The following is a 27769-nucleotide window of genomic DNA, read 5'->3' as shown; positions in this document are numbered from 1 at the left end:
TATTTAACTTTTTTGTCATCTTCGGTCCTTGCAAAATCAAAGAATTTCTCCATTTCTAATATCCAATGAACAAGGTCTTTGGTATTTAGAATTTCATTGTAAGTTGGAGGATCAAGCCTTGATTTTTTGTTTATTCTAGTGATGGTTCTAAAATATATTTATTCTCCTTGATCTAATGCACCTTGGTTGGGTTCATTTGATCCTCCTCCTCAATATGTAACCCTCACTGACCTCCTCAATATGTAATCCTCCTCTCTATGCTACTTCTGTTGCATCCAACCCAACTATCATCCCTCTCAATATTTCTACAATCTCTATATCACAAATTTATGATGTCCCCCCTCTACGACCATATCATATCTATGACAAGTTTGTGTAGGTCATCTTTAGTTGTAGGATTGCCATCTCAATCTTCCTTTACCTACAACAAAATATTCATAACTCCTTCTTGACATAATCATAGTTAATTACCTACTCCGATACCACATAGTGTAGCTGTGACCAAGGATATGTCATATCATGTAGAAAAAAGAAACAATTGTCTCCAATCTTACATGATTATAAAATTCATGTGTTCTGCAAGAAGAAATTTAATGGTTCTACACAACACCAATAAGAGTGTGTTGGATTCAACTTATGTGTACACATATAGGCCTTATATGTCCCTTCTATCATCTACTATGTATCTACAATCTCAATTCTACCAACCTTTTGCTTCTCAACTCATCCACCTGATTTTTTGCTACACGTCAACATCCTTTCTCAATAGGCCAACTGTCCATCTATGTTTTTTTTCTATTTTATGCTCTATTCACTAAGAAGTTGAACCATTGCAAGAAAATTAAATAGACTTTCAAATTTTCAATGGCCATACACCATGTGACATCACTTGATTTGTTTGCCATTTCCTTCACCTTTCATCGTTGGTGGTTACCTATGGTTAGGGTTATGATCCTAGGCTTAACATCAATGTCAAGACTCTATGCATTTTGTACTAGTTGAGAGTCAAGGGTTGGTCTAACATGTTGCATTCTTCACTTTTTAGTTGATAGGTAAAGATATGTGCAAAATTAAATGACATGTTTTCTAACAAGGTGTCAGGGTTGAAAGCTTGACAAGTCACCAATAGGGTGTCAACAATTGGAGGAATCCCAAAATTTTTGTTATTTTTTTTTTGGTTGGCATCTTTATGATGACCCAATTACCCACCACCTTATTGGGGTGTTGGGATTTTGAGTAATCCCATGCCTATTTGCTTTTATGGCATCGAGGTACCAATATCCCAAGCTCCTTCTAGACTTGTTAGGGTTTGGTGAGGCCATCTGCTTAGAGACATCTTCAAAATGATATTTGAGCTCCTAGAACTTGAACTTTGTCCAAATCAATCTATTAAGCCCTTTGGTAATGTGATCTCAAATTTGTTCAAATCGATCAATTTTCTTCTTGCAAACACACCAACAACTCACAACAAAGAAAGTAATAACAACTAAAATCTAAAATGTTTTTGGTGACACAAGATTGTTTGTAAACTTAGATGCTCTTGCATTACCTTCTAAAGTAATATTGAGTTAAATTAGATGCCATATCTATTTAATTTCCTAGTAACAAATAGAATAAAATTATCAAATAAGAGAGAAAGAGAGATTCATAATATTTAATACTATACTTATTGACTTATTCATCATTTGATTAGTATATACATATTAATGTCAAGATATATGAATATCTCACATGAATAATTATCCAAGGGGAACATTGTTGCGTTAATATTTTTTAATGAGAAAAAAATCCCTAAATTTCTTATATATAATTCAACTATTTATAATTGATCGTTATTGCCTTAAATTAATATTTGAGGGGCAAGCCTCAAATAGTAGGTCACTTGTTACTATATGACTTTTTAAAATCTCATTGGTTCCTATATTTAGTAGGACAATTGTCCATTAATTAAATTTACATGATATTTTTTAATGAAAATATCATGCCAAGTTAATAATACTTAATAAATAAAAACTCAATATTTTAAAGGAAATAACTTTTTCTCTCATCTAGCACAATGATTGAGATTGAAAAGGAAGTGACATAGCCAATGAAACTATTGGACTAGTGCTGGTGTTCTGTTGCCTCTTTGTTGGGTTTGTTGCTGCTGGAGTTTTTTTTCTCTGGTTTTCTCTGTTGTGCTCAGGCTTTTGTTATTTTTGTCTAGTTTTAGATTGCCTCCTATATGTTATGAAACTTTATGTATATCTTATGGGGCAATTTGGTCTTTTGTGGTCTCTTTTTCGCTTAATACCTTATAAAGTTTGGACTACTCTATGCTTTATTGTTAAAGGGTTTCGGGTCCCTTCAAAGCCCGTTTGTACCTTAATCAAAAACTTTTTCTCTCATCATTTCTTGGAAATGTCTATATTCCAAGAACATCACTCTATTTTTATATCTCAATCTAGATGCACACACAATTTACTATGTTTTGTAAGATGATGATTTGTAAACCTATTGCTATACCTATTAAAGTAGATATCAAATTTGAATTTAAATCATCATATGAAAAGGCCAAACCCATTAAAAATGATGCAAAGTTTATTTTTCTATATTATTTTTATGCATGTTATTACCTATGAAACATGTATTTTATCTAGATTTATTTATATGTGGATCACTGAAATAGAGAATAGAATTATTATTTCAAAAAGTATACCTAAATATGGTCTTTATCATTTTTACATCAAAAATTTTAAACTATTTAATTATTATGATATTTTAAATTATGTTGGTGTTTCTATCGATAGAAAATATACCAAATTTATATATTCAAACATAATGCAAGAGAGTGCATAAGAATTTGTTTCTAGGGACCAGCAAGGGCAAGGGTTGTCCTTCGGCGGGGGGAGCTAAGTTTGTGAAGAATGTCAAGGGGAAAGGGAAAGGTTCTGCCCTTGTGATCTCTGATAGTTCCCAAGAGGATGATGTTCCTATTTCCCCTCCTAACTTTGAGGACTCTCTTTATCCTCATGACAAAGAAGGGAACTCTCAGGCGTCTGTGGATTTGAGCTTTCAGGATTTTCAGCCCAAGCAGGAGATTGCTTTTGGGGTTTTGGAGACCGCCAAAAATAGCTCTGTGCATCTCTTTAGACTCTTTAGATGGGCTTTCCATGAGATTAAAAGCCTCAATCTTAGAATGTGGAAGCAATTGAAAAGATGAAGGATAGGTATGATTAAAATCTTGGTGAAGTGGAACAGAGGATCAATAAATGTGAGACCACCCTGCAAAAAATTATGGAGCATAGCCACAAAATTGTTAAATCCTCGGCTGATAATATGAATACTTTGGTGGCTAAGTTAGATAAACTTCACTAGGATAGGGTCTTTGTTGATTTGGACTAGGAAAAAGATGTGGATACTGAGGATAGTTTGGGTCCGAGTAAGAGAACGAGGGCAAGTATGAAGAAGAAGACTACTAAATTGCCTAAGGATATCCTGGAGTTGAAGGAAGCAGCCCAGAAGATGAACCGACTCGAAGCTGAAGCTGCTGAAACTTTAAAGAACATGGGGTAGTGTTGTTTCTTCTGTTGGTATTGTTGTGTTCTGTTGTTGGCGTTTTGCTAGTGTTAGGCTGGGGTTCTCTCTGTGTGTCTTGTTTTTATTAGCCTTGTTGTCTTTCTGATAAGTTCTGTTTTGTTGGGCTTTAATGATACATCTTATGTAATCTTCTTGTAAAGGGTTTTGGGTCCCTTCAAAACCCGTTTTTGCCTTAATAAAAAACATAATGCAAGAGATATTATATGCACTAAAATCCCCTTATGTGACTCCTTCATCCACAAAGGTTGAATATTGAAATGGAATAGAAGAAACAAAAGAATCATTATTACTAAAGGATAAATAGATGAATTTCATTTAGGTATTGATGAGAGTATCATCTTATTGTGTGACAACCAAAGATTTATTGCTCTTACAAAGAATCTCATAACAAAGCACTTTGTATTCCATATACACTTTATTTGATAAAATTTCTAATGGTGAAATTACTTTCCAATTTTGTCAAAATATTCGATCAATATGGTAGTTATCTTCTTTGTTTTTTATTAAGCAAGCAGGGAAGGGCCTTGATCCCATATAGTTAACAACACAACACAACCAACCAAAAAACAACCACTAGAACATGACAATTAGCGGCACAAAACAACCATCAGACATACATAATAAAAAAGATCTTCTATATTATGACTATGGAGACCCAAGCTTAATCTCAAAAACTACTTGTCACATAGACCTAGGCTTGAATCCTAGCAATCACATTTAAAAGAAATTGTTTAGTGCCAAATTCTATTAATTTAGAATAATGCTTAGCCAATGGGTTTCCATTAAGAGGGAGTGTGCATGACAATGCCACCTCCTAAATGATCAACCATTATGTAATAAACTAATAAGACCTTATCAAAACATTATTATTACATTATTATTAATAATTTATAGTATTTATACAAAAAAATCTCTAAAATATGTTTACCTAATAATATAGTTCAAAATGACATTATCATAATTTTATAATTTACATAACTAATAATTTAATAATAAAATAATATTTATCAAATTATTAATATTTTTATAATTGTTTTGAAAAGGCGTGGAAAACTACTTTACATGCATTCTCCACCCTCTCCCTATATTTAAGTAGAATTCCCTTAAAGCGATTTATTTAAAAGGAGATTCGTAAATTGATAAATTATTACTCTATACAATAAGATCTTTGGATGTCACTTAAGAGAAAGGAGAAGATATTTATCTTAGGGTTTATTTGTATATTTTTTTTTAATATATTTAAGTAAATTTTCTAATACATAATTTTTAATTTTTTTTTTTTATAACTTTTAAGTTAATTACTTTTTTCTAGTTTTATACTCAATGTTAATTATTAATTATTAATCATTTATTTTGATCATTCACTTTATATCAAATAATATATTTTAATTTTATTACATATAATTAATAATTAACTAAATATAAGATATTTAAATCCTAATGAATTCACTTATGTATATAATTTTGACCATTCTTGTGGTAGGTGACCACTTTTTATTCAACCATAATTTATATACTTATACACATAGCTATTTCTCTCTCATAATAATCATGGGTTTTCTTGAGGCTAAATGGAACATACTTTAGATAAGTTTATAGCATAAATGTTTCTTGGTAAATTCTAGAGTACTATCTAGAATGGATGCATCTATTTTGGCTCCAAAATGACATTATAAAACACGTGTTATTGACTTTTATGAAAAATCGCAGTCGTTGTTTGTGCGATCAACAGTGTGTAATGTTTGTGTTACTGACATTCTGCGGTACAACAATGCCATTTTGGAGCCAGCATAGCTGCGGGCATCTAGAATGTGTTCATTTTGAAGTTCGTAATTATTTCTTTGTTTTGCATCATAGTATTTTGAAAAAGCAATAACTAACTCCAAATATTGTAGGGAAACATTGAATGTGGTTGCTTGAATCAAACCACTATTATCATTTGTATAATGGTCCCAAATTGTCTTACCATCCATCTTATTCATTTTTTAACGTTTTCTTTGGTATCAAAATGTCTCAAGTTTATATATCTTATATTTTGGAACTTGGGGTGATGATTTTTAATGGACGTGGATAATCTTTTATATTCATACTTCATCTCTTTGGTTGGCTTATCTTCTACATATATCATGAAACATATAAGAAAACATGAGAAACATTTTTTAGATAAACTAAAAATAGACTTGAACAATATAAAATGAAGGTGCAAAAGGACCAAAACTCAATGTAGATAGTTCAAGAAATTAAAGATTTATTTTGCAAGACAATGTGAAAACATGTTTAGGTAGTGTATAAGTTTAACAATTGTTTGTACAAATGTTACATGGAGTTAAAATTTTGAGTGTAATTTTTTTTTTTGGAAAACATAAAATCAAGGTGTAAAAGGACTAATATTTAATGTAGATGATTCAAAATTAAGGTTTTATCTCACAAAGAAACATGCAAACATGTTTAGATAGTCTATAAGTTTGACAATTATTTGTATAAATGCTAGTAGGTTTCAAAATTATTAGTGTAAAGTGGAAATTAGTTTTCATGTTATGGAGTTTTGGATCCATAGTGCATTTCTTTTCTTACATTAAAAAGGTCTAGAATCTTTCTAAGGTTGTGGAAGTCAAAGTTTGATGTGCATTTTAATTTACGTAAATGTGTGCTAGATTTCTGAAAGTATGATGACGTATTAAAGAGTAGTGTTTGGGGTTTCAAGTGTAATTTGTAACCTTTTTTTATTGTATAGCGAAACTCCAATTTTTTTATCTTGTGGTATTCAGTAGAATTTGGGTCTTGGACTATATTCTACATATTATGACTTAATGACCAAATAATCTAAAACTTTACCAACGTAGTACAATTTTCAATTTTTGTTACCATGTTGAAGATCTATCTATCTATCTATCTATCTATCTACCAGTTCTTTAACATGGTAACTTTGTCAACCTAATGCAATTTTCAATGTTTTGTTATCATTTTGAGGAACTTCAAATTTTTTCTGTATATATCATGTCAACAAACTTTAAAACACCATCACGTATGTGGGGATTACAGGTCTAACTAGTTCTAACAATTTGGATAAATTAGTTTTGGATTGCAAAGAATTAATAATACACAAGTGATACAGATCAAGGTTACTTTTATACAAAATAAAACAATGTCTAATTGGCTAAAACTTTTTGCATGCTAAAAAAGAATCAAGGGTGAAAATAAAATAATTCATAAAGATTTGACGGATGCTACAAATGAGAAAATAAGAAAACTTTAAAGGATTGGGACAATAATACAAGATTATTTCCAAGCCAACACTTGGACTATCCCCCTATATTTTGACATACAACAAGGAATCACGAGTTGTCACTATTATGTTGAACTTCCAACTATGAGTTTGGATATCAATTAGAGTTGGAACATAATGATGTATTTAGGTTAGAATTTATGGAAAATAAATTAGAATAAAAGAGGGAAATTATTAAAAATAACTTCCATGAGTCTCAGTAGACACTAAAAGGACATTTTGATTGGAAGGCTATCTCTTGAAAATTACTTGTGTAGATTTTCGATATTTGTTATCATAAATTTTTTTTTTTTTCAAAACAATTTTAATAAATAAGAAAATCTAAGAATTTTAAAAAGATGCAAAAATCAATATTAATGATCAATATGATTGAATTTAAGTTTTGACAAGCACATTTATATCAACATGAAAATAATACTTTATAATGAAAGAAAACGCACTGATTCTAAAGAAATAAATTATTCAATAATAAAAAAGCTTAGAAATACAATAACTCAAAACAAACTGTCCTAAAAAAAATCTTTTAAAAAGGGAACTAGCAACAATTACACATTGATTCCTATATAGGTCAAAGATTTATAAGAATTTACTATTGATTTCTCAAAACCAAGGGCTGAAAATCATTTGGTTTTATTTTTTAATAAAATTAGCGTGCCCCTCTCTTACACATGGTTAATCGAGCCACTCAAAGATACCCTCTTTAGTCTGCAATGTAAATCCCAAGTAAACATTGTTTTCATAAAATATCATAAGATAAATAACAAAGTGATAGTGTACGTTATACATGGAATTTTATAGATTCTTTGAAAAGTGACACACTAGTCCAAAATGATCCAATTTATAAATATTAAAATGAATTTTATATATATTCAAAGACACACTAGTCGAAAATGACCCAATTTATAAATATTAAAATTTTATATATAAAATCAATTAAATACTAGTACACTTTAATATTGGCGAGGTAACATAATTGTTGAGGAGTTTCAATATGCTAAATAACAATTTTTTAAGTTAAAGAAATAAAGAGAAAAAGAAATAAGTAATAGATTGCGTTTTAAATTGAATAATGGCGACCAAAATTATGTAATACAAGTATTAGAGAAAATATAAATATTTTGTGATGGTTATCTATTTGATTTTGACTAGAGCTAGATTAAATACATGGATAATTATATATAAATTTGATGGTCTTTAAGTAATATGTTTTTCGTAATATTTTTCTTATATTTTATAGTGAAAATGATTAAATATGTTTATATAGAATTTTTTTTTGGGCTGCACATAGGAATTGATTATAATTCCTCATTACCTACACCTAGTTTAGGAGTTCGACTTTGGCACTAAAAAAAGAGAGTAATGGATTACTTTTACGTTGAAGAATGGCAACCAACCAAAATGATGTAACACAAGTATTATAGAAAATATAAATATTTTGTGATGGTTATCTATTTGATTTTGGCTAGAGTTAGATTAAATACATGGATAATTATATATAAATTTGATGGTCTTTTAGGATCTTTAAGTAATATGATTTTCATAATATTTTTCTTATATTTTATAGTGAAAACAATTAAATATGTTTATATAGATTTTTTTGTTGTTACACACAGGATTGATTATAATTCTTCATTACCTACACCTAAATCAAGAATTTGACTTTGGCACTTAGCATTATCATTACTTCATCTAAAGTCATTGGAATTTGTTAGAGTTTTGATGTTAGCAGACACTTTAAACCTATCCTTTTTTTGATAAATATCAATATGAATGAAGGAGACCTTAAGAAATGAGATTCAAATCATTGACTTGTGATTGAAAAATACTATTATCCTAACAATGAAATAACCTCTTTTCATATCCTTATAATGGGATAACCACACATTTTAAAGATTTTGCCCATTTTGAGTTCATGAGAATCATTAGTAGAGAGTCTCAAGTTAGTCTATTTGAATATTTTTTACTAGGTTGATAGGTTGATTATAATGACAATAATGAGTAGATTAGTAGAATACAATAGTATGTGGGTTACAAAATTCTTTATAATAAATTTTAAAATTAAATAGTTATACTTAAAATTAATAATTAATTGGTGATTGCATAATATATATTTAAATATTGAAAAATATATAGATTTTATAATATATTTATTTTAAAATTTTAAATATCATATAATATAATATATAATTTAAATATTATATTTATATTTTTTATGAATTAATTATATGTTTTTATTGCAGCTCACATTCTTAAAGAAATCCAATAAAATAGTTAAAATTCACTTGTACAAAACAAAGGTGATAATTGCTATTATTTGTTGTTATAGTGTTGTTTCTGCGTTATGATTTTAATAGTTTTGCTATGTAAAGGGTCAGTGTCCTTGTTCTCACTGCTTTATTAATAAAGAACAAAGGTGGTAGACTATAATCATTCATAGTATAAATCTAGAGAACGAATCAACTCTCTCACTTTTTTATAGTTGTATTTGTAGCTTTTTATAGGGAACTTTCTTAGAAGTACTAGATTTATGAATTGTAACCAAAGTCCAATCTAAAATATTCTAATGTAGCAATTTTTATTTTTATTTTTTTCTAAAACCCCTAAGATAGGAATCGACACTAGATTGATCGATAAGCCTAGAAATAGTTGAACAAGATGAAGGTTGTGTCCCTAATGGAGGCAAGCATATTTTCTTAGAACAATCTAGGGGAGAGGACCTAGTAGTTGAACGCTTTCCAATTGTTGTGATAGAAGTTGTTGATTTAATACCCATACTTGTTGATTTGATATCTATAATTGTTGATTTAATGTCCATTTTTTTGACAACATTGCACCAATAGTTATCACTTTAAAGTTGTTATCGCTGATGATGAATACCAATAACTAAATGAAATGTACCATTAGTTGTAAAAAGAAACCAATCATGTGATGCCACATCAGCTACACAAGTATTGGGCCCCCTTTTGCATGACTATTGTCTCACCTTTTTTTTGGGTTGTTTTGGACACCTTGGCAAAAAACATGTTGATGTGGCATCATATTTGATGATTTGTCCTTGAAACCTTAGTTATAAGTAGGGGACTTGTCATGTAAGCTACTGTAAAAAAATTGGGAGTAATTTGAAAATTCCATGTAGGATTTTGAGAAGCACGAAGTTAGGTACGCAACTACTAGGTCCTCTCCTGTATACTCTAAATTAAAGGAATTCACATGGATGATTTTTGAATTGTCACTTTGAAACCTTATTGAGTTTTGGAAAATAATTTAAAACTATATGAGCCTTCTAAGATGGCTTAGTGGTCACTTGTTTTCCCAATGCATCTAATAAAAATAAATGGAGAGTCAAGGTCTAGTTTATCTACATTAAAAAGTTAACCCCAATATGATTTAGTAAGAATGAAGACATAACAAAGGCAACAAATCAACACATAAACAAAATAAGTACTACCCTTATTCACACATCATAATATATATCCATTTATATTTATATTTTTAGGATCAGTCTTATGTATATAGGATTTTATATTGAAAACATATATCACATATGCTTGGGTGCTACACTTATATCTCTAATACATTTTTCTCTTATAACTTATTCTCTATCTATATTTTTATCTATTACATTTTTATGGTATAATGCAATACATATGTAGTATACCTTATCCATATGTTATATTTATTAAATTAGAATCATAGTTTATTTATTTATTTATCTGTTTACATGTGCCTCTTGACCCTTATGTTGTGTATCATTTTTCCTCACCCTTGGTCTTTTTAACTCAGATCTACAACCATATCAATTTCTCCTTATACCAATGATGAATCATCATAGAGTGTGATTTGAAACATTGACACAAAAATGTACACATAATTTTTTATCAGAAGCCCTCTAATTACCTCAATACTATGGAAACATTATTTTTAATTAATAATCTTGACTATTTTTTGAATAGAACTTCATAAAATGCACAAAATCCTTACTACATAAGAAGGTAGAATATTCCTACATTTTCTCTTCATTTTTGTATATGAGGTATTCCAATAAGAAATAACTTTTTAGATGTGTGACATATGCATCATGATATTAACATAAGATATCTTCAGAATAATCAAGGTAAATTTTTTTACAAGAGTAGGGACCATCTATTTGACCTCCTAAAGAATAATTGTTAATTGTGACAAGTGAATACCTACTATCACATCGAGTTCCTTCATTTGTGTAATGATCTTTAGCGGCTATTCATTTAGAAAGTTGTATTTGGGCAATGTTATTTTTATTATTAATTATATTTAGGAGCCTTCTAATTTAGCCAACATATTGTAAGATACTAGAGATTAGATAATTTGACTCTCTAGATTGTTGATTTGGGATTTTCTAAGTTATATTAACTTTTACAAATAATTGACATAGTAAATTAAGAAATCCCATAATTTAAATTTTTATTTCTTGTATTTTATATTCCTTTTAGCTTGTGTGCTTTGTGCCTTTCACCCTTTGTTTTGACTCTAGTTGTTGTATTCTTATGCTTAATCCATGTTCCACCTTTGTCATCTTCATCTTAATTTATTGCTTATGTGTTTTATTTCATTTGAATACTTCATCCCTATATTATCCTTCCCTAATTGTCTTCTCCTTCTTAATACCCCCCTTACCCCTTTCTAGTTCAAAATCACATTTTTGGGGATTTAATAATGTGCATCTTGAAAATTATCTCAATTAGTTGTAGTCACCTATATATGGCCTCCATTACCCCTATTTTTTTAATATAATATTGGACCCCTTGAGCTTAAGGACCAACCCTTGCCAATAGGTGATTATAAGTTAGCTTGGTTCTTTTATCTAGTCAAACTCATTTTTTTAATTAAATGGGCATTAATTAGGGCAGTTAGGGTTGAGCTACTTTCCTCTTGAATTCCTTTGAAAATTTAATAAAATGAGCCTCATTTGCCTTGTTTTTGCATATTGTAGATACTAAGTTTTCACTTGAGAGCCTTGGTTGATAATTGTTTTTGAAAAGGTTGGCCCGTGTTGGTGCTTAATATACTTTTATCAGTGGATTGGTCTTTCCACTAGTGATTGAAATAATTTTAAGGGTTCTATATAAAATGTCATAAGATATATTTTTATAGTTTTTGTGCTACTTTTGAGTAGCTTTTATTTCGTAATTCCTCTCAATTTGGATAAACTAATTGATACAACTACAAATCCTACCCATAAAGGATTCTAATTCAAAATAATTGCAAAAAAATTCTATCCCAATTTTCACCTCTTCCAAGTAATTGTTATTATGATCATTTGTCGATATCATTCAGGGATATTGATCACCTCATCTATGAACCTACCACACTACCTAAATAACTCCATACACCCATAAAAATCATATTTAGTAGCAACACTAAACCACCAAATATAGTTCATATAGTACTAAAGTTGATGTGCAAGCTATTAAGACTAAAACAACTTCCCTTTCTAAGACACTTGCTTATATCATCCAATGGTAATTTATTCTTAAATTTTCAGGATGTGATAGCCAATATTAAATCCTTGGATACCTCTTACTTGGGTTTTCATTCAAAAAACATAAGACCAAACAATTATGATAAGTTTTTGTGTCTCCCAAGCACCAAAGGTAGATATTCCTAGATTTAATGGAGGAGCTACTGCCTAGTTAGGTATGATGACTCGTTACCTTGATGCACATCATGTTTGTAATATAAACAAGTCACAACTATGAACTTTGATTTAGAAAGAGTGGTAACACAATTGTATTTTTTATGCCATTTTTGGTGTATTCATAATTTTCTCTCAATATAAAAAATTGGTATAATATCCAAATCCCTTCTAGCTTAATTTACAAAGTGGTTCTATGAATACCTCCATAGTTATGTTATTTCCATAGCTAGAATATATAAGATAGGATTCAAACACATAAAAAATATTTGAGATTCCCTTATTATATCTTCAAGTAGGAAACCTTTAATGAAGGAAATAAAACCATTCGTGCTATTCATAATATATCATAATATGAGGTAGAAGAAAAAAGGGCCAATGAGATATGTTTCAATTGCAATTGAAATTGGGACATATATAACATATGTTTCAAGAAATGGTTGTATCTCGTTGATTTTTCTCTTGTTCCTAGTGACACTTAAGAGACTTCTAAACAGGAAGAGGGGCTAAAGTTACTCTATAATGTAGTAGTTGAGGATGCTCATATCTCTATTGATGCTCTAGAAATATTTTGTTGCCATAAAAGTCATTGGCTACATTAAATATCAAAGATTTATAGTACTAATTGATGGGGAAAATACCCATAATATCACTAGTAGGAAAGTAGTTGACCAACTTCATCGCTATGTATAATATTATTATAATTTTCAAAACATGGTGGCTAATGAGAATATCATGTCTTGTGGGGGAAAGTCCCATAAATACAAACTAAGTATATGGGGAAATATAAATTGACCTTTGGTATGTATGGTCCTTATTTGATATGTGAAGAGGTGGTTCTAGGTGCTCAAATGGCTACAAACATAAGGGCCACTCACTTATGACTATTCCTAATTATGGATAAAATCTAGTGAAGGAAAGGACTATACTTTGTAAGGTTTGGAAGTAGGTGATGTTCAAATTGTTAGTTCTCATTGCATGGAGAAGATGTTAAAGAAAGAAATCTTTATTCTTCCGTAATTACACTCTACTAATATTCAAATTCCTTCACAACCTTCTCCTTTAGATGTGAAAGGATGCATGGATTTTGAGGAACCCTAAGAGTTCCCTCCTCAAAGGTCACATGATTATTTTGTTTATTTCATCCTAGTGATCAACTATCCTTTTGAGAAAAATAATAAAATATAAAATATAGTTAAGGAGATACTAGAGGTGAGTGTTGTCAAACCTAATATTATTCATTATTCCTCTCCTATGGCAATGTTAACTAAAATGATGGTGAATGGAATATAGGACTTAATTTTAAGAAATTGAATATATTGACCAGTAAGACAAGTTCCACATTTTGGTCATTAATGATTTCTAGATAGTATTTTTGGGGTAATTTTTTAACCAAGTTGGATCTTCACTCTAGATATCATCAAATTAATTTAAGAATGAGGACATGTGGTTAAAAGGAATTTTTTGATGTAGAAGGTCACTGTGAAGTAAAAGTGATGGCCTTCGACTTGATGCTCCATTTACTTTTTAGAGTCCAATAAATAAGTTGTCCCATGAATATTTTCACAAATTCATTTTGGTGTTTTTTATGACATTCTCATTTATGTTTGGTCAACTCTTCTTAAGTGTGTCAAGATTTCACTCAAAATTTAATAGGATCACATCCATTTTCACCAAGTGCTCTAAATGTGCCTTCAAAGTTTAACAAGTGCAACAAATTAGCCACATTGTTTTATAAGGAGTGTAGGTTTATCTCAAGAAAAAATAGTTGACATAAGATTGAAACTAAGCCTAGATCCATTAAAATATTGTATGGTTTCTTATCCTTGATAAGGTGCTACTATAATTTTTTCCTATGATTATGATAAATTGTAAGTCCGTTTACAACACTTGTCAAACATAATTCATTTTACTAGACTGAAGAAGATTATTTGGAAATACTTTCACTTAAAGGAATTAGTGTTCAACCCTTTGTTTTGACCATGATAGACTTTAACAAACAATTTGTTATAAAAATGTCATACATTGGGTATAGGTATGGGTGTTATTTTAATACAAGAAGGTTGAATATTAGCCTTTAGTAACAATCTAATGCCATGAAAACTTTTCGATGAATCCACATGAAAAAAAGAGATTATGATTATCCTTCATGCTACTTTACAATAGTGTCCTTACATTTTGGGTTAAAATTTTAATTAAAAATTTGTCATCTTGCTTGAAATGATTTTTATAGAAAATTATTTCCTTTATTGAACAACAAAATTGGGTGATTAGAATGTAAGTAAATGTGATTGTGAGATCATCTATACAAAGGGAAAATAAAATATTGTGGTTGATGCACTCTCATACAAATATGAAGAGGAGGGTATATTATTTTCTTTGCTAATGCTACTAGCCACCTATATAAAAAAGATTAATTGAGAATCATTTGCTAATAAAAAAAATTTAGGCTATTTTACATTACTTGGAACACGGTCTATGCAAAGGTTTTAATGAAAGAGATAACTACTAAAATTTCACGATTGTATTTAATTATTCTCAAACTCCCTTCTCAAGCTTTAGTTGCTTATGGAACTTAATAACTCCTCTATTGCAAATTACTTAGGTTTTTTAAAGACATATGAGTGGGTAAAGCAAGATTTATTTTGGAATTGCTTTAATTAGTATGCAAAGTCCTTTGTGGTAGAATATGATGTGAGTTATTACTGTGAAGGGGAAACCATCAAATTACCAAGGTCTGTACAAGCTCTTCCTATTTTCAACATGGTTTATGTAGATATTTTTATGGATTTGATTGTTGGTCTTCCAATGTCATATGATAAATAGGTCATTTTGGTCATTTTTTTACCAGCTGACTAAATATTCTTGTATTTGTTCTTTGCCTCACCATTATATGGCCATTTTTGTAGCTCAACGCTTCATGATATTATTATTCAAGCTTCTTGATATGCCTTGCTCTATTCTTTGTGATTGTGATCTTAGTTTCAACAACAAGTTCTTGTAGGAATTAACAGAAGTCTTAGTGTTCAAACTAAATTGACTATGAGCTCAACCTATCATCCTTAGACTAATGGTCAAGTTGAGTTTGCCAACAAATGCCTTGAGACTTACCTACACTATTTTGTGTTTGAGAAATAAAGGCAATAGGCCAAGTGGTTGTCTCTTATGAAGTTGTGGTATTTAAAAACCCTAATCATAGTATCTCAAAAATGCAAACCTACAAGGCTCTCTATGGTCATTCCTGACCTTCTTTGGCTACATGTATATTCAAGGTCATTTTGAGGTCAAAGTGGTTGATAGATTCACAATGGGAGGAAAATATCATTCTTAAGGATAATCTAGTGGTGGTATAAAACTACCTGGAATAACAAGTGTATCGACATAAAAAATAATATACATTTGTATTCAAAGATTGTATGTTTTAGGGCTCTAGAAAGTTACAAGATTTCATTCTCCCAAAAAAATTTGGGTCATAAGTTGGGTCCATAATTGTATCAGCCTTATCAAGTGGTTCAACACATCATGACCTATACTTTGCAAACTTGCATTCTCACCATCTTATAAAATCCACCCATTTTTCATATCTTTTGCCTCAATAAAGTGTCTGCCTATACTATTAGAGTCCCAACAAAACTACCCACATTGGATTGTAAGGAAAGATCCATCTTTTTAAAATATTCTCATTCTCTTAAGAAAGTTTTAGTACAATGGAAGGGTTTGCAACTTGAAGATGCCACATTAGAGATAACCTTGACATTCTCTCGAAGTTTCCTAAGTTCAAAATTTTGATCTAACAAATATTTCGATAGGAGACCTACATTTTGTTACAAGTATTATTTAGTAATTTGTATTATATTGGGTGCATTTTGTTTATAAATCACCCATAGTATTTATCTCATATGCATGGGATATTAGTATCTCTTAAGGAAAAACTCAAGTTATATTGTAATAAATTCCCAAGTGAAAGGTATCTTGGATATTTTATAATTTTCCAAAGTCTATTCTCTATTGGGAGCTTGCCTTCTTGAATTTCTATTGTGAAGATAATATAAAGCACCTTAATACTCTCATTTTAGCATCTATCTCTATGCACTATCTTTATTCTCTTATAGGTTCATTACATGGAGGGAAGTAGGGTAGAGGATCCAAGAGAGTGAGATGGGAGATCATGAGAAGCATCATTATGAACATTACCATCATAAATAAGTTTATCTAATTATTTTTAACATATCCATGTCATGTGAATCATTCATAAGAAATTGATTAAGCTCATAAAGTAGGAAATGTTAATTGTTTCTTGTTGTTCTTTTTGGAGTCGATAGTGTTTGTATTTTTTGCATTGACGTTTCGGATCACACTCTGTGTACCATCATGAGGATGATAGAGAGCTCAAGGATTAGAATGGTTCACAGAGTGTGATCTAAAACGTTGATGCAAAAAATACAAACACAATTGAATCCAGAAAGAACAACATGAAGCATAATGGATTGTGGAAAGCTGATCACTTAAATGTTAATTGTGTATCATCATCCAAGATAATAATATCATCCTCTAAAAGTTGTACCTCAATAGCCATTTATTTCCTTTTTTAATTTCTAGTTGATTCATAATGAACATCAACATCATAAGTGTCATCTTCATTGAGAAGGATAAGTGTAGTAGTGATTTTAGTGAAGGGCAAATTGCTGAAATTCATTTTAAGAGAAGGTTTTAGCCATGAACTCCACCTAAGAGGAGGTAGGGGTCTTAAATTATTTCTCGACATGTAAGGTTAAAATGACTATAAGATTTAGCAATAAAAGAACAAAACATTGTATTTACAATTTGAAAGCAAATAAAGGATAACCTTAGGCAACACTCCAAGTTGTGTAAGAATGTTTTTGATTAAAAAAACAACAGAAACCAGGGCACTGACCCTTTACATAGTAAGAACTATCAATAGCACCATAACAACACTACAAACAACACTTAAACAACACTAAAAATAGTATTTTAAAAATTAAAAAACCATCGAAGAGTTTAACAACAAAACACAAGAAACAACCCCAACCAAAGCAAAAAATCAGAAAAAAGACCCATGGGGCTAGCTTGCGAACTCCAATTATATCAATGACTTTGTTCCAGTCATCATACAATTTTTTTAAAAATCTCCTTGGCCACAACCTTATTAGCTTCATCCACCGCAATATGCTCCTATAGGAGGAAGAGAGTCAACGTCGAGCTATACATAACCTGTATGTAGGAAAAGTGGTTCGATGAAACGAATATTATAAATTTAGGACTAGTCCACACACCAAAGGGACTCTTGGTGCAAGTTATGGAGTTATATGGAATAGATTAACTTCCCAAGGGATGTTCCATTCTTCTCTATCTCACAAGACCCCTTAAGCCAATGCCTTTGCTCTCAGATCACTAAGCAAAGTGACTTAGGGATGACAATCATGAGAATGAGGGATGTTTGATGAATCTAACATGAATGCAATCCTAATGTGCATGATATTGACAAAAGATGAACTAAAATAGCATGCATATGATGATAAGATGAAAGGATTAGTAAAAGAACTATCCTAACATGATACACTAGCTTAATATGATTATTATGATAAAGAGAAATACTTCTAAAATGCTTATTAGATTATTTCTATTCAAAGAGGGATTAAAATGCTTGATAAAAATGAGTATAGATTAGATGCATAAAACTTGGATCCTAGAATGATAGAAGAATGGCTCTATTTATAGGGAAAATATGGCAATGAAGGGTCAAGATTGGATGATCCTATCAAGGGTCGGAATTGAAAGTTATCAATCCATATTTTCAATTCTCACCAATAAAATGGTGACAATTGTCAACATAAGACTGCTTGAGAGGAGATGTAAGAAGCATTAAATGCTTGAGAAGACCTCATGCTTACCTTAGAAGGTAAGGGTTAAGGTTAGATTAGGGTTATCCATTGGATAAAGCTTTTACCCAAAGGATAAACTCTTGTGCAAGGGTTAAAGGGATAACCAAGGTTAAAGCCATCAATGCTTGATGAGACCCTTGGGTTAGATGAGGGTTGAGTTAGGCAAAAAGTCTCCAACCATGTAAGAAGGTTGAGTTAACCATTAATGGTTTGGAAGACTTTCAAGGTTAACTTGTTGAGGACATAAAGCCTTTAATGGTTATTGAAGACTTTAAGGGTTTGAGAAGTGACTTCCCTTTTACTTAGGGATGTGACAAATATTTAGTAGATGGGTTAGGCTAATTTAGAAGTGATTAGAAGAATTTAGAAGAGATTTTAGAGAAGCAAGTGGGAGATGTAGGAGAATGCAAGTGGATGGAGGGTAATTTTAATTAAACTTAATTTGCTTTATTTCAACAAAAATAGATGCAAGTGGGGGATTTAAATAAATTAGATTTATTTATTTAAAGTGAATAATTTAATTGAATGTAAATTTAATTAAAAAGAGTAGAAAGGGGATTTAATTAAATAAAGTGATTTATTCAATTAAATGACATGAAAGGCCTAGGTGAATTTAATTAAATAAATTGAATAACTTATTTAATCAAATAGATGAATGTGAATGCTTTAATTAAATTAAATTTAATTAAATAGAGGAATGAGAATAAAATGAATATTAAATATTCACTTAGGAAAGTGGTCATTTTTATACGTCTACATTTTGCCCCTCTTTGAAGTGACGTGTGTGCACATGTTAATTCAAAGAAAATCTATGTGTCACCAAAATTTGATTGGTGTGATGTCGTGTGTCGAGATGTTGATGTCGTTTCCCAGATTTGATAAATGGTATTGATAATGCCCCCTCGGGAGATGAATAAAAAAAATTGAAAATTTGGTTGATTTGATAATTGTTTTTAGATTTGATCGTATTTTAAAATTTTGTCTATATTTAATGCATTGTTTAAGTGATTCATCTCCCGATAATGATGTTTTCTAGGGTTAAAAGCGGGAGAACAAGAAAAATACATACCCTACCTACTAACCCTAATTTTTTTTACCCTATAAAAAGGTAAAAAGTGATTTCACTTGTATCATTTGTGCCTCTTTTGAATTTTGGTGAGAGTGACATTTGGAGAGTGACAAAATGTCAGTTCCCTATGCTTTGCACCGATTCGAGCGCGTTCGTTGATATTGGAGGCCCGCCACGTATGGTCCACCTGTAAGTCATCTAAATTTTGCCTCTTTTGCTTTTTTTTTTTGTCGATTTTGATCACATTTTTAATTTTTTGTGTCGGATTTTCACGGTTTGGCGCATCTAGTCGTTTGCGTAGCGCATATGATAAAACAATTAGCGCGTAGGATTAGTGAACTAGGGTAGCATCTAGGTGTTGTCAGATAGCGCGTCACAGGTTTAGGGTAGCGCATAGGGTAGGATAGCTCATAGGGCTAACAGGGTAGCACATGCCGGGAACAGGGTAGCGCATAGGGTAAAGTTTGTAGCACGTAGGTGAGTTTAGCTAGCACATAGGTGGCAGCTTAGCACATGGGAGAGATTTCTTAGCGCGTGGACAAAAAATGTAGCTAGAAAGGAGAGGAAAGGTGATACCGTGGGGGAAAAATAGATGAAGGAAGATGGGTTGGGGTGGGCAGGTGTCTGCCAAGTAATTTTAGGATGGGTGCTTTAGCCAATGTTGTGCCTACTGTGGTGATGTGCGATTGTTTGATAGATTTTTGAAATTGCTTTTGCTGTTGAAGTTCCAAGCTGATTGATTAAATGATGATCCTAATTTTCTGTTGATTTGGATCTTTGATTTTTGCCGTGAATGTGATGTCCGATATGAGTTCCAATATATGATTTCCGATATGGTTCCTGATATGAGTCGTGCGATATGGAGTGTTGAGTTGTTTGCGTTATGGATCTTTGATGTAATTTCTCGATATGGATTTGATATTCGATATGAAACATGATTTGATTGTTCATTGTTTCAAGTTGATATGGAATTTTGATTTTGATATGGATTTGTTTCAAGTTGGCATTGATGTTTTGATTTCGATATGAATTTGATTTTCGATATGGATTTAATTTTTCGATATGAAACTTGATTTGATATGGATTTGTTTCAAGTTGATATGGAATTTCAATTTCGATATGGATTTGATTTTTCGATATGAAACTTGATTTGATATGGATTTGTTTCAAGTTGATATGGAATTTGATTGGATATATCAAATAGATATGGGAACTGATATTTGGACATGTTTTGTTTGTGATAGGAACAACTTGGTGTTCTTCAGTTGCAAGAGCGATTTTTGAGACCATGGTCTCTGATTCCTTGATTTACGAAGGCAGATAGAGATATCATTGAGAGGTGTGGATTGTCTTCGTTGTTGGACATGCCTCGATATATCATTAACCGAGGTTTGTTGACAACATTGGCAGAGAGGTGGCATAGTGACACAAACACCTTTCACTTGGCTACTGGTGAGATTATAGTCACCCCAGAGGACTGTTATTGGATTCTATGGATCCCTGTGGTAGGGGCACTATTGCCTTATGAGAAGACCGAGGAGGATGGGACAAAGGCGCTTCGTCTGATTTTCCATGATGATCAAATTTGTGGATATGAGATCCCTTGGCAGGAGTTCATAGATTTCGATTATGCCCCACTACCTTTGGTACTGGCAGGTTTTGTAGGTGGCTTCTTGTGTCCCGACCGTAGGTCGAAGGGACTGGCAGTGGGATGGGGATTGGTGCTTGAGGATATGGTGACACAGGGTCACAAGTTTGCTTGGGGGTCTTGCATGTTGGCCCATCTATACAGAGATCTGCATCAGGTGGTATATTTAGGATACAACAGTTTATCTGTCGGGGTCACATTATTACAAGTGTGGGCTTGGGAGCACATTCCCGCAGCGAGGCCACTTGAAAATAGGGATAGGCCCATTGGTCGGGCTTATGCATATGGGTACACAGGGATAGTTGTCCAGCGTAAGCTACGCAAGCTACATCATCGGAGGAGGGTGTTGGATGACATTGAAACGGTTGTCTGGAGACCGTATATGGAGTGCGAGGTGTGGGCGGAGGAAGAGATAGAGATGCCCTATGTATATATGTCATGATACTTGATAGGGCAGACGTCGTTTATCATTGAGAGGTTCTTTCACAACCGAGTTCAGCGGTAGTATGCTCGACAACAGGGTGTACCGCAGGGAGCATGTTTATATGCTCGTTGGAGGCAGGATGTGCCAGAGTGGGGTCCGACTATTAATAGTGCAACGGTGATGGAGGAGTACATGCAGTTGGCTGGACAGATATGGGACTACGGGTTCAGGGTGGTAGATGCGGGGATGATGGAGGAGTTTAGAGTACTCTTTATGGCCCATGCCGTAGCACGAATATCAGATCCAACGTAGATGATTCCTGCTTTTGATGATGATGAGGATGAGCAGCCCAAGAGGCTAGAGAGATAGAGAGATGAGGGAGAGGAGCTGGAGGAGGGATATGGGGATGGTGGAGGAGATGACAGGGGAGATAGAGGAGGGGATGGAGGATATAGAGGAAGGATTGGAGGAGGAGATGGAGGGAGGATTGGAGGAGATGGAGGGAGGAGAGGAGGTGGATTAGTCAGGCGAGCAGTTGGTGAGGGAGGGAGGGGAGGTTTGGTGGTTGGAGTTGGTGGAGTTGGCTGGGTGGGCAAGGTTATAGAAGCTGTGGGTGGGATGGATGAGTTTAGGCGGCCGACGTAGAGGAGGAGACCAGATGTATTACCTCCACCGACACCTAGGACAAGGATAGGGATAAGGGGGTACCACGATACAGGTACCCATTTAGATTCGGGTACCCACCCACCAAGAGGATGCATAGATTAGGTCCCTACAGTTGTTAGTACAACAGCTTCAGGCATAGGTACTGGCTCAGTAGCGCCAAATTATGTAGATTACCACAGAGCGGGATATGGAGAGAGAGCGTCAAGGTCGAGCAAAGGAGCTTGCAGAGAGACTGCAGAGAGCGACAACGGGTGCCCTGATGTGGGAAACACCGAGGGAGATACGATACACTACCATGGCGGTCGAGTACTATAGGCGGCTGTATGAGGACCTAGTCCCTAGAGAGTAGAGGGCTCCTAGTTTTACTGCTAGTTGGTTAGCTCAGAGTCAGCCAGGGACAGAGAGCAGAGGTGTTACAGGGCCTTCTCGACGTGATCCACCCGGAGATCTAGGTGTTGGGACATCTGCTGTGAGACCATCAACTTTAGGAGATAGTCATACCTGAGAGACTTGTCTCTATTGTATTTTGATCATTGTGTTGTATTTCGACAGACACAACATCTTTTGTATATTTTGACCATTTTTGAGATATATATATATATATATATATATATATATATATATATATATATATATATATATATATATATATATATATATATATATATGACACCGATTTTTCGATCCACATGTGATGTGTTTTTATGAATGATGATTTATGCATTGATGTGATGGTTCTATGATGATGATGCAATGCTTAGATAAATGCTTTTGATTTGATATTGATTGATATGATTGTATGATTCATAATGTAATGATATGATTTGTGAGATGTATCTTGAAAATGAGATGTATGATAATGATATGCTGTGAGATGTATCTTGAAAATGAGATGTATGATAATAGTATGCTGTGAGATGTATGATAATGATGTGCAACTAAATGCAAATTTACATGATATGCAACTAATTTGTAAAATGATATGCAACTAATTGATCATCCTCATTCTGTCATTTGTCATTCCTGTATAGTCACATGTTTTTGCTTTCTTTGTGTTTATCATCATTGCGTTGTTGATATGTTAAAAATTTATACAAGCATAATGGTATATTTGAACCATAATGACCTAAGAAAAATTTACATGGATTTTGATATTGCAAGATGGCACACGCGTCGAGGTATAATTGAACCAAGACGACCTGAGTGTTGCTTGTGTATAAATAGACAAGATTAAACCATTTGTATGTGCAAAGTGGAACCATGTCTTCAGTGATATGCTTCAAATCACGTCTCGAGAAAAGTATTTTTATAGTACAAGTGATCGCCTCATATATTGAAAACTAAAAAATATCAGAGTCTCCATCTACTTTCTCTAGCTTGATGCATCGTTGAGAAAATTTAGGGGATCCAATAATTCAAAAAAGTTCAAGTGCAAAAAATAGTCAAAACTCTATGCAAGATGTAAACAAATTATACTTCTGAAAATCATCCATCATGTGTTTGGAAGTTGTTAATTAGATTAGTGTTTTGTTTTCTTGGCTGCTGGAGTTTTGCTTGATAGGATTTTCTTGGCATGCTGCGATTCTTGTTTGCTTGTTTGCTGAAATGCTTGAAGTTAGAGGAATGCTTCCCCTAGTTATAGATACTGATTGATGTGGATATGTATAGTGATTACCAAGCCATGGTGGGATATGATGAACTGATATTCAGATGAGCAAGGACAGTGACTACACTAAGTATGTCCTGGATAATGCTGTTTTGATAAAGTGTTAGGCGATGGCTAGTGGTTTTTGACTTTAGATACAAAAGGATATGAGTAAAGATATATAGAGGAGCTGCTCTCTCACAAGTAGCACCTGTTGCCAGGTTTTCACCATTTTTTTTATTGCACCTTTTTGTTGTTTTTGATTTTTTTTTGTATTATTTTGATTTTTTGATTTTTTTTTGTATTTTTTCACTTTTCCGTGCATTAGACCACTCAAGTATAGTATTTCTTCAGATGGATGTTGTTGGTTGGTTCGTCGAGCACATCTCCTTTTGAAGTTGTCAGCTAATAGGTGCCTGATCCGTAGGCTGAGATGATGACATAGGGACCCAACCAGTTAGGTTCAAACTTCCCCTTCTTTTCTTGATCCTGTTGATTTCTGGGATATTCTTTGAGTACGATATCACCGACTTTAAAATTCCTAGGGATGACTTTGTGGTTGTAGCTTTTGCACATGCGCTGCTGGTATGCGTTGAGGTGATTATAGGCATGTTGTCATTTTTCATCCAGAAGCTCTAGTTCTTGCAATCTGTTTACTCGATACTCCTCATCTGGAATGAGGCCTTTCAAATATACTCTGAGTGATGGAATTTCTAGCTCAAGAGGTAAAATTGCTTATGATCCATACACCAATGAATATGGCATAGCTCCTATAGGTGTTCGGATGCTAGTCCTGTATGCCCAAAGTGCCAGATTGAGTTGCACATGCCAATCCTTTCCTGCATCATTTACTGTTTTCTTTAGGATTTTCAATATTGTTTTATTTGATGCCTCTTCTTGACGATTCCCCTGTGGGTAGTAAGGTGTAGAGAAACGATGTTGGATTTTGAATCGTTCACATAGTTCTCGCACATCCTAGTTTTTGAAGGGGCGTCCATTATCTGTGATGATAGAACTAGGAATGTCATATCTGCAAATCAAATAATTGAGAATAAAAGAGGTAATTTGTTTTCTAGTTACTGTAGTCATTGGGACTACTTCAATCCATTTTGTAAAATACTCTGTTGCAGTGATAATGAACTTGTGTCCATTTGAAGATGAAGGGTGTATTTTGCCTACTAATTCAAGTCCCCACTGATAGAAAGGTCAAGATGTTGTAAATGGCTACAATTCCTGTGCTAGCGCATGGATAAGATTGCCATGGATTTGACACTTAGGACATTTCTTTGCAAATTGATAAGAGTCTTTATCCATTGTCGGCCAGCAATATCCCATTCTCAAAAGTTTTTTAGCAAGAGTGGGACCACTTGAATGTGTGCCACAGATACCTTCGTGAAGCTCGTGTGAAGCAGAGTCAGATTCATTAGGACCAAGGCAACGAAGAAGAGTACCATTGAGACCTCGACGGTAAAGAGTATCAACAGTTAGGGTATAACGGGCGGCTTGCCGGATAAAGTTGCATTTTTTATTTTGAGATAGGTCAATGGGTAGGGTATTGGTTTTAAGATACTCATAGATTGTTTCGTATAAAGGAGAGTCTGAACCGGTTAAGGCATAGATAACATGGGATGCAAAATTGTCATAGGCTGGGGAAACCAGTTGCTCTACCAGAAACTCATAACGACTCTGTTGCTCTAGAATTTGTAGCAGTGAAGAGATAGTAGCCATTGCATCAGTTGCTCTGTTGTCCAGCCTGGGTATTTTCTCAAAGGTTATGTGTACAAAATACTGTTTGAGAAACTTGTCATCTTTTGTCTGATAGTCATTGTTGATCTGATTTATGACTAGTTGGGAATCTCCATAGACTTTTAGTTATGTGATTCTCCATTCCACTGCCATTTTGATTCCTGTGACCAGTGCCTCATACTCAACAATGTTATTTGTGCATGGAATCATGAGTCTATATGATCTTGGTATGGTGTGTCCTTCAGGAGTGACGAATAATATGTTGACACCTGAGCCATGTTGAGTGTAGGAACCATCAAAGTACATGGTCCGTTGCTTGGTGGTAACAGTAAGGACAACCCTATCTGGAAATTTGACCTCCATTGGTTTCTTATCTAGTAGTGGTGCTTCAACTAATTGATCTGCAATTACTTGTCCCTTAATAGCTCGACGCTCTGTGTAGTGGATATCAAATTCGCTGAGAATCATGACCCATTTAGCTAGTTTGCGTGTGAGAGATGCTTTGCTGAGTAAATACTTGAGAGGATCAATTTTTGCTACTAGCTTGATTGTGTGAGCCAACATGTAATGTCAGAACTTTTGAGAAGCGAATACCACAGCTAAACAGGCCTTCTCAAAGAATGTGTAATTGAGCTCATAGCCATTTAATGTTCTGCTGATGTAATAAATAGCTCGTTCCTTTCCTTCTTGATCTTCTTGTGCTAATAATGCCCTCAATGATATGTCCGTTGTTGATATGTAGAGAATAAGCAGCTTTCCTGCTATTGGTGGTACTAGAACTGGTGGGTTCATTAGATATTGCTTGATTTGATAGAATGATTCTGCACATTTGGCTTCCCATTTGAATGGTACATTCTTATGTAGCAAATGATTGAATGGTAGACTTTTATCTGCTAGTTGGGCGATGAATCACTTGATTGACTGGAGCCGTCCTTGTAGAGATCTGAGTTGGCTAATGTTATTGGGAGGTGGCATCTCCATGATGGCCTGTACCTTTGCTAGATCTACTTTAATGCCTTTTGTTGACACGATGTAGCCTAATAATTTGCCTGATGTTACCCCGAAGACACACTTCTTAGGGTTGAGTCTGACTTGGAATTTCTCCAATCTTTCAAATATTTTCTCTAATATGCCCAGATATTTTGCCCGGGTCAATGACTTAGCTAGTAAATATCCACATAGTCCTCCATGAAGGTATGCATCATATCATGAAAGATTGTCGTCATTGCTCTTTGATAATTTGCCCCAGCATTCTTTAAGCCAAAAGGCATGACATTCCAACAATACGTTCCCCAAGGACAGGTGAACATTGTTTTATCTTGATCCTCTAGAGCTATCTTGATTTGATTATAGCCAGAAAAACCGTCCATTAATGATAGCATTGCATGGCTTGCTGTGAGGTCTACAATTATGTCGATGCTGGGCAAAGGAAAGTCATCCTTTGGACAAGCTTTGTTAACATCCCTAAAATCTGTGCATATCCTGATGCTTCCATTTGGTTTTGAAACTGGCACGATGTTTGAAATCCATTCAGCATAGTTTATAGGCCGAATAAATCCGACATCTAATAGTTTCTTTAGTTCAACTTTAACCATTAGTGCTACATGCAGATTCATCTTTCTCAATTTTTGTTTGACTGGTTTAGCTCCTGGAGCAATAGATAAGTGATGCATGATTAAGTGTGGATCAATCCTGGGCATATCTGCATAGGACCAAGCAAAATTGATTTGCTTTTCTTTGAAGAATTTGATAAACTTTGGTTTTTCTTCATCTGTCAGAGATTTTGATAGGTGTATGTTTTTGGCTACTTCTTTTGTACCAATGTTGATTGATTGAGTGGGCTCAATCAATATGGGTGATGGGTCCTGATAGTGTTCAGGAAGAGTGTCAATTCTCCCATCCTTAGGTGCCTTAAAAAGGTTTTCACCCTCAGATGCGTCCTTTATTTTTACTTTTTTATGATCTAGTGCTGCCATTGACTGGTTTTCGGCAGTAGATCCTTTATTTCTTTCATTTTTTGCGACTAAGAGACTTGGCACTCCCTTGATTGTAGATGTCGTTACTTTGTTTGCTGGTAGAGTCTGTTTCTGGGTTGACCATACATAGGTAATGGACAATGGAGTCATCATGTG

The sequence above is a fragment of the Cryptomeria japonica genome, chromosome 4 (assembly GCF_030272615.1).
Source record: "Cryptomeria japonica chromosome 4, Sugi_1.0, whole genome shotgun sequence".
Classification (NCBI taxonomy): domain Eukaryota; kingdom Viridiplantae; phylum Streptophyta; class Pinopsida; order Cupressales; family Cupressaceae; genus Cryptomeria; species Cryptomeria japonica.
The sequence above is the reverse complement of the archived record's forward strand: the minus strand, read 5'-3'. Positions refer to the sequence as shown.